The sequence below is a fragment of the Corvus kubaryi genome, unplaced genomic scaffold (assembly GCF_017639235.1).
Source record: "Corvus kubaryi isolate FWS band 111438036 unplaced genomic scaffold, C.kubaryi_AGA036_p1.0 137, whole genome shotgun sequence".
In the NCBI taxonomy this organism is placed as follows: Eukaryota; Metazoa; Chordata; class Aves; order Passeriformes; family Corvidae; genus Corvus; species Corvus kubaryi.
Window position 1 is genome coordinate 8709898 of NW_024580671.1, and position 10838 is coordinate 8720735.

General features: G+C 37.4%; 1 protein-coding gene across 2 annotated transcripts in view; it reads right to left on the reverse strand.

The window, feature by feature from the left end:
• CNOT2 (CCR4-NOT transcription complex subunit 2) overlaps positions 1–10838 on the reverse strand; it is an 82053-nt gene that overhangs the window by 70702 nt on the left and 513 nt on the right. Inside the window, exon 1 of one of the 2 annotated variants that reach the window (XM_042017777.1) lies at positions 10502–10707. The exons of the other annotated variant lie outside the window; for it this stretch is intronic. The gene's annotated coding sequence lies outside the window, so the exon portion shown is untranslated. Of the gene's footprint in view, positions 1–10501; positions 10708–10838 lie in introns of those variants that run through there. 2 annotated transcript variants of the gene reach the window in all.

A 10838-nucleotide genomic window follows, 5' to 3' on the forward strand; every position in this document is an offset into this window, starting at 1 on the left:
TTCAAAAACATATTATAAAGCATTTCCATATATCTGTAATGAAGAAATTGGAGAGAAAATATTAATCCTGTATTTACCTATACTTTTGGATAGCATGATCTGAACAACGGGATTAAAAAAGAAAAACCTCAGTATGAGAACACCATGAGTCCTCTCTAACCAATGAGACCAGAGTGCTCTGGGGAAAACACTATTTGATCAAAAAAAACTCCTGTGTAACAGTGACATGCAGATGGAACCTGACTTAAGATGGGAAAGAAAACCTTCATCCCAGCATTCCTTGAGTTCAGATTCCCCTGAGTTTGCAATTTTAATAGCCACTGAAGCAGGGTTTTATGTACTGATGGAGGGGTTTGTTTGCAAGAAAACTTCAAACACTCATTTAAACAGTGACCTAAATGCCTCTTGGTTTATGAACTGAAAATGAGAGAAGTCTGACACTGCAATATAAAGCATCAGGAAGAACAATGAGGTGATCCAAAACTTCACTTTTCATTCTTAAATTGTTGGGGAAGAAATGAACCTCAGTGAAAAGAAGTGATGAAAGAGTTAGAAAAGCACAAAAAAACCCCAAAACAAACCAACAAATCATAAGAATATGTAAGGTAGAAAAAGACAGGCTTCTGGCTCTGAATGAAGACCTCTGTCTTCAGACAAAGCTTTCGTTCTCAGCATCATGTGCCTATACTAACACTGAAAAGCCTTCATCACTTGATGGAACACAGCTGCTCCTCCCCAGGTTTATGTACTAACCCAACTCAAAGCTTCTCACACTAAGTGGAAAAAAAAATTTAACTTCTAATAGCTAAGATTTTAAAGCATATTTGATATTAAAGTACAAATACGTGAAGAATATGACCATTTCAGCAGTGTGGCACAGATTTCTATCACTTCAAACATCAACCTCAAATTTAGATTAGATACTCATAACAGATGTGTAATTACAAGTTACCACCAGGAGTCCCATTCTTACTCAAGGGACACGTTTTCATTACTAATCTTGCAATTCATAATTCTGATTTTTTGCCGATTTTACTTTGCCAGTTTGGCAGTTTCCACAGAAGTCAGACAGCTGACAGGAGCAGGACCTGGTGACATTTCCCACAAATAACAAGGCCTTGCTGTGGAACCCATTCTATTAGCAGCTGTCTGTCTTGTTCCAAGATAGCACCCTTACCCTCACCACCACCGGACTCTCACCTCTGAGAGGAAAATAAAGAGGAGAGAGGAAAAAAAAAAGAAAAGAAAGAAGTATAATGTGGGCAGAACCATGGCAGTTGCAGTCATACAGAAGAAACACACCACCAAAGGGAACTTTCTTTTGCAAATGAAACAAAATTTGGTATGTCTTCTGGGTTTGACACTACAAAGCATGAGGGCAACTGATTAAGCAAGACCATTTTCACTTTTTTTCCTGTTTCAGTGTTAGTTTAACACTGACAACTGGATTATTTTGAATAACATCATGCATAACTATTTCAGAAACTTACCTTCTAAGCAAAATCTGTCATTCTCTTGTAGTCTTACGCACTTTTTGCTTTTCCAGTAAAAACAGTAACAGATAATTTAGAGTGTCACTACAATTATTAGTGACTAGAAGTTTTCACAGAAAACATGTTTGCCTCCAAAATGTCCATATCTCAGAAGGATTAAAACATATCCACACAATTTTATAGCATGCCATGGCAAGGGCAACATTAGAGGGATGTGAGCTCATTCTGACCCTGTGTTAATCAATAAAATAGACTACTACCCATTCATTCTATAAGCTGCAAGTCAAAAAGGTAGACATTGAATAAACCTCACATAAAACTTCAAAGTTTTGCTTAATTAGACAGGAAAAGGAGGTTGTGCCATCTTCCACAAAACTCTAAAGCTTTTCATAAATAGCAAGTTATATGACGAGTGCGGGATAAACACACTAACTTCATAAAGATGAATTGTATTAACAGGACAATTAAGTGTTTAAAGTAAGAAGTGTCTACCGATTCTCCACACAAAAATAAAAGGTACATTATTTTCACTAAATTCCCCTCATCTAACAACCCCCCATGAACCTGGTGATACCAACATTTTCCTGACACAGCCCTGCTCAAACCAGGCCAAGAAGGTGATAAAATACCAACTGCAGGACCTACTTCACATTAGCAGTCTTCTCTTACCAGTGAACGAACACATGACAGACAGCTAAAGTGAGCAAACTCTGGGATACGCTCTTAAAAAAAAAGGACTGGGCACAAAAATGCTGAAATACACAAGCAATGCATTATTCTTGCATTTCGCTCCCTGGACTCTTACTCAAGAAAAAGAGGAAATAATAGCAGACAGAACAGAAGAACATATTTGCTATAAGAATATTGCATTTCTTCTCTACAAGCACAGTATTAAGTGACAGGCTAGGTCTGGGCTGACACACGAGGATCAGAACAACATGGCATAGTCTGCACAGGCTCTTCCCCTCTGGGATGCTTCTCCCCCCTTGCCCACCTTCTCCGTGCCTTGCCTATCAGAGATGCATGCCTGCGCCACCAGGGCTAGGGCACAGTCTCGAGACTCTCTATGCAAAGAACAAAACCTATACATGTAGAAATGGCACGTATCTAACTACCCAAACATGTATATGTGCTGTTTGGCCCCAGGAAGGACAAAGGTAACCCATACTTTGCCAAGGGTAACCCTAACACTGAAGCTTGGGCTTCTGGTGCCATAATACCAAGCTTTACATTTTCAATCTTTCCAGATTACCTCCACAGCTGACAAGAAAGTCTGAGGGCTGACAGTGCTTCCCCTGCCACAAAGTTATGGATACCTGACCTAGACATTGCTAGAAAATTAAATAATTTGAATTGTTCAAATAAAACAATCAATAAAAGCATCTACAAAAATCTCACTTATTGTTAAAGATGCAACCTAATCAAGAGACAACCTGTTTGTTTAGTTTTACAAGTATCTATTTCTTCAGATCCCTTTGAATAAATTCTTCACTGAAGCACCAGAACTGTCAGGGAAAGAGAAGGACCTTGTAAAGTGAAGCATTTGGGGTGTCAGTAAACAACACTATAGAAAATTCACTTTTAGAATGCCACCAATAGAATAAAGAATGCTTGCCTCTGTTTTGGCCTCAGACTTCGAGATGAACTTCCAATCCTCTACTCTGAAATTCCAGCTGCGCCCCTAACATAAAAGTATAGCACCTACTTCAAGAAGTGCTGAAAAATGAGAACCAAGTTACTCAGATAAAGCTGTAATTCTTGATAAATTTGATTTCTGTCCCTTAAATTATTTACATATGACAAGTTTGTTCTGTACAGGTGTCATCCTATCAGCAAGACATGATGCATTTTATCATCTAATTTGACATGTTATTTGCAGCCTGAATTCAACAAGCACAAGAAAAGCCACATTAAAGAGATCAAAACATTGCTAAGACTAAAGCAAGAAGTGTACAAGAACTAACAGAACAGTGTAATTTGATCATAAATGTCACCCTTCTTTTCAAGAAGATTTTGAGTTTGCCCTCAAAGCTGCATTAATATGATTAACATCTTGTTTTCATGTCTGAAGCATCCACAGACTTTTAGAAATCTTACAGTTGCAGTGCGGAGCCAAATTAAGGGAGAGCTCTCTTAGAAAGTGCACATACCTGTGAGCAGGAATCCACGAAGCTTCTTCAGGGAAACAAATGTCTACTGAACTATATAGTACCTTTCCAACTGTTGTTTTGCTCAGATATGCAGAGGATTAACATACTTCACCATGCAAATGAGACACCTGATATTCCTAAAACTACTACTCATTCCTAAAACACAGCTACTCTTTGCCCATAGACACTGACAGAGAAAATATTTCAGATGTAAATACCCACAATCAAAAATTATGTAGGATGTGTTCCACTTCATACCAGTGGAGATGAAGCCTCTAGGTGTTAACAATACAAGATGTGTTACATAAGACTATGCACTTATTTTTAGAAGCACATTACAAAATTAAGTACTGCACTGGAATCTGTTGCAGAGCCATGGACAGTTACATCAATATGCACAAAGAACAATTGCTCAGTTGGAGCAGAATATTAGATTCGATTCAGACTGAAGTTCTCTCCTGACAGTCCCAAAAAATACTGAACCATCTGAGACTATAAAATTTAATTTACATTCAGCAGATAAAGAAAAAACAAACCAAACCACAAAAAACCTACTAATCATAAAGACCTTTGTCATGAGCAGCAGAATTAATAAAAAATTAGTTTCTTAGATTTGTTATGTTTCTTAACACTTAAACCACGATAACCCTCAACCTCCTTTTCCACATCTCTTTGTGACTTTCCCCCCCACTTCAGGGAAAAGTGTTGTGGTGCACACACTCTGAAAGTCTGCATGTGCTTACAGGATGCCTGACCAGCTGCCATCCTACCGAATACATACCAGATCACATCTGACTATTTCTTTTCCAAGAGGGTGCACTAATTTGAAATTCCTTCTTTCACCTGATGCAATTTTATGAGGTCTGTAGGACCATAATTCCAAACTTAACTTCTCCTTCTGATTTAGGTTTCCATGTAGAAGCATATTTATATAAAATATAAATTCAGTTAAATACTTAACTTTTGAGTTAACTCACAAATTGGGTTACCTATATATACTTGATATATTTTAAATGCTCATGTTTCTTGCAGTTACAAACATAAAATAATCCATGAAGTACATTCTACTATCAACAGATTTTACTACCACCATTTATTCATTTGCAGCCTCTGTTACTCCTCTCCAGGCTCTCTCTTAAGTACATCAACACCAGGACCTGTGAAGCACCTTTAGTCTACTAAGTTTTAAAATACACTGCTCAAAATGGTTTTGTTTTAATGATTGGACTTGGCAGATGCAGGTATTCATTAGTATAGAAAAGGCCAGGAGCTGTACACTGGAATACTTTGTTAAGTGGGAGTTAAAGATGCCTGCTCTTAGTGAGTCACCCCTGGTTACCAACCAGACCTACACTTGGCCATCCCAGTTTTCAAGACTTGCTGAACTCTTGCTATAAAACCTAATTCAGACTAGTGTGAAAATGAATCTACCCTGTGGACCTTGAAAGAACTGCCAGCTGCATTAAAAAAAAAAAATCATTTAAACTAGTTACGTATCTTTCAGAGACAATAAAAGATTAGGATCACAGCTAATATTAAGAGTTCGCAAAACACTAATTAAAATGCTAATGCCATTGAAAATACTACTTGCCATCAACCATATACTGCTGCTATTCACAACATACACTGACCTAAGGCAAGCTCAGAAGAGCACCGAACTCCTGAAAACTAAATTTTATCCCTGCAAGAAATTTGGATATTCCCTGTCCCAACACAGATGTCTCACAATGTTTATGTTCTTGCCTAACTAAACTTCTGGGAAACTGGGGGAAACAACACATGGATTTATTGTCCAAAACATATCATCCTGAAAATGTCAAAGTTTCCTAAAAAAAACCCAAAAAATTTAAAAAAAAATTAAATCCATACCACAGTAGCAAAGGGACCTGAATTTACTTCAACTTCCACCACAAAATAAAAAGTGATACTGACTTACTCTCATGTGTAATGCTGAACTTAATCAATATGATCTTGATCAACTTACTAGAAATGTGCATCCACATCTAGAAAATAAGCCAACAAATTAAGATTTCAACATAAGGTACCTTTCTACTTTACAATGGTGCTTTTGACATGTTAGAAAAGGTACATCATGCAGCAAAGTATCAAGACCAGTACCAACATTGCAATAAATAATCAAACATGTCATTGAAAATATTTTTTGCATCCAGCAGTTTTACAGGTGGACACGGTATCACAAGGTACTTGTAACATTCAGAATTGCTCATTATCTTGTCAGTCTTTCAAAAGCTGACATAGCTTACAGCTGATTTCTTTGAAAACCTTTCAGATTTCCACTTCTCCACATCACATGTTACAAACATTCAAGAGATGACCTTCTTCTATACATTTTTTTAGCCTACTTGGTCATTACATAAAATACCTGCTTCACAGCTATTTTCCTGTATTTTAACTTTTTCATAAAGTAAGTATTTATATGCAACAAGTACTTTCTCACAAACCTCATCACTACTGAATGGTAAAAGACTTGAAGCACATACCCAAACAAGTCCCCTACACAGCAGAGCAACAGAAGCAAGGTTGGCAGACATTTTTTCCATCATCATAATTCTCTGGCAACATTTCCTTTGCAAGAATAGTTTTCATAACTCGAATAAAAAATGCATTAAGAATCCTTACAAGGAATAGTCATTCTGCCCCAAACAATGCAAGGTTTTTGTAAGTTGGAAGGGGAAAAATACTATTCCATTGAAGCTCAAAGCAAAAACTCACACAGTCATACAGACTGCAAGACAAACACACAGTCCACTGACACAAGCATTAGCTGCTCACTTTACACCAAGACAGGCATCTTCCTACAACCCTTTGACAGAAAAGATAATATATGATATTACATTATCATTGTCTGTGTTACAAAGACAGCCTTAGAAGAACTTGTTTGCCAAGCTATTGCCTACAAATCTAAATGTTAACATTTTATAATTCAAAATAGTTGGCTGTAATGAGTCCGGCTGCCTCTTTTTGATGCCTGAAAACTCCCTGCTATTGTTTCCAAATGCACACATATTTAGATTGTAATGAAAATATTGTGGACGTGCCATTCTGAAACACGTAAGGATAAACAATACAACTGCCACCTACCAAACTTGGTACAGGGCCATTTTGGGGGGGGTTAACATTGGTTTTGCTAACTGTATGTATTAACTGCTACTGGTATGTGGTTCCACAGAAGTCTTGAACCAGGCAAGTAAAACACAGAAAACAATTATCCTCTTACCACAGACTAGAACGTGGCTATAAGTTGGTTAAATGACTTACCCAGAGTAACCCATCACTTCAGTAGGTAACTCAGATAGAAAGCATGGTCCAACTCAGTCCATTGGATTACTGTCTGCTCAGCGAGAGCAATGCAAAGTAAGAGTTTCCATTTTATGTACCACAAATACAGCAGCATTTATACCAGTTTTCAGTTTAAATAAACTACACCTTTTGACAAACAACTTGACCTCAGTGAGCTACATTCAAACATCACTGATCGATCTCAAGCACATAAAAAAAATCTGGAAGCAGGATTTAAAAATGCTTCTGAAGCTCAATAAAGCAAAAAAAACCCAGGAAAAAAATCCCAAGTGACATGGGGTAAAAAAATAATAGTTAAAAATATCCTCCCACAAATTATCCCAAATCAAAAGGAGAACAGGAAGAAACAATGGTTTTACTTACTACTGAATTTTTGATTAACAATTCTTGCATTGCAATTTAACAAGAGAAGGATGTGTCTGAAAAAAGTCTTCATTACAATCAAATTTTAACCTACCAGCATAATCTGAAAGGAATCCTCCTAGGAAATGTAGAGTTGTGAAATTATACATACTAGCACTGCAAAAAGCAATCAGATGGCAGAGTAACCAAATCAGGGGGAAAAATAAATGCACACTTTTCTGTAATGCTACTGATAACCAATGCTACAGCAAGACAGATTGGGGGTTCTCAGTAACCCCTTTGGGCAAGAGCCACTCACACCTTGACTTAGGGCCTATAATACAACCAGACCAGAAGATGAGCTAGTGCACACCACCACAACAAAAAAAATTCTATTTTATGAGAGTATTAAAAATGAAAGATAAAATATAAATTATAAGCAATATGAACATTTTATGGTTGGATTTTTGGTCTCTTGGGTTGGTTTTTTTTTTTCATTTTTGCATATACAAACAAAAATATTTTCAATCCTATGTAAGAATCTCTTGCTGATTAGCACAGACCACGGCTGGTATACACACATCTGCTCCAAAACCAAAATAATTCCACAAGGACAATTTAAAATATCCCACTGTGCAGTATTTTCATTTGACACAATTATTCCTACGCTATTGTAATGCTCAATAAAAGCACAGTTAACTGTCAAAATACGCTATCAATGCTGAAAACTCTCATGCACAAAGTTAACCATCAACACGTGAGCAGGTGCTTTTAAGCCAATGAGACTGCACACAAACTTTCAGGTGCTCATATGCTTTTCCAGGAACCTGGGTCAGGAGACCAACGAAACGCACACAAACACTGCATCTAATGTGCTACTGCAGACCTGGGAAAAAAGGGGCGGGGGGGAGGAAGGCCAATTCTATTCAGGAAAGACAACTAAAACAAGTTGTATTGAATTGTTCAGTATAGTGCATGTGGGACATAATGTATTTGCTTGAAATTTAACAGATTTCTGTTGTATAGCAGAATGCTCACATACATTTTTTTACTTATTTATGTCTCAAAAGCTCAAATAAAGCAAAGTAAACCTAACTTCAACTTCTATGCTTCTGTCAGTCCTTGAAATTTACGTACACACTGTACTTACAGTAATTTTTAAAATGAGAAAAATTGTATAATTTACAGAGCAATCATTTAAATATGTCGTAAAAAATATTGGTTTGACTTCCTAAGGTACTGTATTCCTATAGAAACTGGTACAGGGCTTTTTATTTAAGCTAACATTTATAAACACACATAACAAATGTGGCAAATATTCTGCCAAGAATTTAATAATTTTTCTTCTATTTTAAGAACACATTTTTTTCAGGTGCCTTTTAAATCTGTATTCAAGCACATTAGAGCTTTTAAGAAGACATAATTTTAAAAAGTTAGATACAGGGGTCTACTTCCATTAGAACAAAATTCTGTACTTGGGGCACTTTCTATCCTACCTCATGGGAAAACAAGCCATTCAATATTTCTCTTCAGTTTCCAGACAAAGTCAGAAAGCCAGGTGATAGAAACCTCTATTTTAATTCAACTAGGGTGTATTTTTAAGTTCTATTCACTTCTTGAATCCATAAAAAGAAGGAGGTGGAAGATATTTTTGAATAAACGGAGTTATGATACAAGGCCCCTTTAAAGCCATAATGAGGTTACAACTTAGCAATTACTACACAACAGACTTTGCACCAAAACTAATATTAGGGTAATTTTTAAGAAAGCTACAGCACAGGCTAAAAAAGCAATAATGTTCCTGATTTCAAAGCTAATCTCTATCTAGACAGAAATGCATTTAGAAATATAAAAAAATATAACAGAAATAGTTTCTGAGATCTACCAGTCTGCTGCGGGCACACAGAATTTTCATATGAAGTGACTGAGGTAAAGACCAAGATTTTCAGGTGAAAACAGCCATTTATGGGACAATTTTTTAGCATCAAACTTCAGGACACACCAACTACCCTATTTTCTCCACTAAATAACAATTATCTAAAATTAGATCCTGTTACAGAGAATTCAAATCAATTTTTTTAGTATAAATTTCTGGGGTTTCTTTATTTTCACTTTTTAGCCAAGGGCTTTTCTTTCATTTGTTGATAGAACTGACACACAAACGGGTTGCAATAACAATGACTACTTTGACAGCAGTATTAAGTGTCTAGAAGAGATGTGTAGACAAGGTTTATCTACTACTACACTCTTAGCTTTATCAACAGCTTCCTGAAAATGAAACGGGAAATACACTTGCAAGACAAGTCAGTCAGCTCTTGATAAGTGAGTATTCAAATCCCTTTCTAAAATGAGAAGCAGTCAACGCCTTGAGGTTTAGCATACCAGCTGAATACTCAACATAAACAACAGTGGAAGTTGGGGGCAAAAAGAAGAGAAAAAAAGGCATGGGACAGATACATCGTGTTTACGATCACAAAACCTGATCCTGTGAGTTGTATTCTATTAATATGTTACTATAAGAGAACTTAAAGTACATCAACACATACACAACAATTCTTCTAGGTTGAAAGAAAGATGCCTTTGCAATATAAACTTCAACAATTATTTTGCTCTTACAGGTCATCACAAGTCTTATCAGTCTGAAACAAATCCAAGCCTCCCAAAACATAAAGTTTTCCAGTAACAGATATGACAGCAGGTTTGATCATCTTAATCTTTCCCCAGCTGAAGAGTTAAAACTAGCAGCCAGTCACCAGCACAAGATGTTGCTGCTGTGCAGGCACACAGGAGTGTCTCCTTCACACACTCAAGTCACACGCACACACACATATATACATTCATGAAAGATACACAGAAAGTTCTTATCCTCGCCTGGGGATAAAACAGCGCAAAGTTGGAAACAACTTTTTCCCTGATAAAAAAAGACAGCAGCAATGAAAATATGCTTGTCTTAGATGTGAATAAGCAGCAGAATACAACTAACACCTTACACAAACATATTTTCATTTTCTCACATTACAGAGCCTTCAAAACAAAGTTACTTGTAATTTCACCAAGAAAAACCCACCCTAAAACCGAGAATACCCATTAGTTGGTACCTTGTTTTCACCAGGAGCACACATACACCAACTAGACTGCTAACACTGACCCTTGCATCTTTCCCCACCGCCCTACTGTCCCCCTCTTATCCCTAACCTGTCACCCTGTGCCACCTCCTCTCCGAGCACGGGTCAGGTTCACGCCAGAGCTTGTCATCGCCGCCCAAACTGGCCGGGGAAGGCTGGCTCCTTATTCCGGCGACCGCGCTCGGTCCCTTTCAAGTTTGTTTTACACACACGTCCGAAGGAAAGCCAGAACCTGTTTACACACCGCCTTAACTGCCGCCAGGAGAAGAGTGAAACAGGCGCGAGCAAAAAAAAAAAAAAAATTTCAACCGAAAGCCAGCCAGCAGCACCTTGGTCTGGCCCGCGGGCGGTCGGTTGACGAAGGAGCCAGCCTTCCCCGGCCAGTTTGGGCGGCGATGACAAGCTCT